This window comes from Ceratina calcarata, unplaced genomic scaffold (genome assembly GCF_001652005.2).
Source record: "Ceratina calcarata isolate Rehan_Ccalc_2016 unplaced genomic scaffold, ASM165200v1 scaffold435.2, whole genome shotgun sequence".
NCBI classification, from domain to species: domain Eukaryota; kingdom Metazoa; phylum Arthropoda; class Insecta; order Hymenoptera; family Apidae; genus Ceratina; species Ceratina calcarata.
This window is the reverse complement of record NW_017167275.1, coordinates 72,561-72,944: the sequence shown is the minus strand read 5'-3', so window position 1 is coordinate 72,944 and position 384 is coordinate 72,561. Positions and strand designations below refer to the sequence as shown.

The following is a 384-nucleotide window of genomic DNA, read 5'->3' as shown; positions in this document are numbered from 1 at the left end:
CGTGAAAACTCGCCTATCTTTCGATTACTGTTTAAGGATGTATAGGCTATATACTTAAACAATGCTAACATGTTGGATTTCTTATTATAGATTCCTATTACTATTAAAAAGCTACCTGCAAAATTTTAAATCAATTCATGGGTTTTTTGAAAAATTATAGTGACTTAAAATTTGCATGTACTCTTATGGTAACCAACAGTGAAAACTTTCTGGTCTGCATTGCTATATGCACACTATTTGTTTGGTGTGCATACGCCAAATTGGAAGAAACAACTGACTTGATGAAATACAAGCCTAAAAAGTTTGAAATTTTTTACGCTTTGTAGAATCTATTTCGAAATTTCTCGATATTTTGACAAAAAAAAATTTTTTTATTTTTCAGAG

At 29.4% G+C, this 384-nt stretch overlaps 1 protein-coding gene across 1 annotated transcript in view; it reads left to right on the top strand.

Moving 5' to 3' along the window:
- Nucleotides 1–384, top strand: part of Ts (Thymidylate synthase) — a 7,116-nt gene that overhangs the window by 5,738 nt on the left and 994 nt on the right. The gene's annotated exons all lie outside the window — the stretch shown is intronic.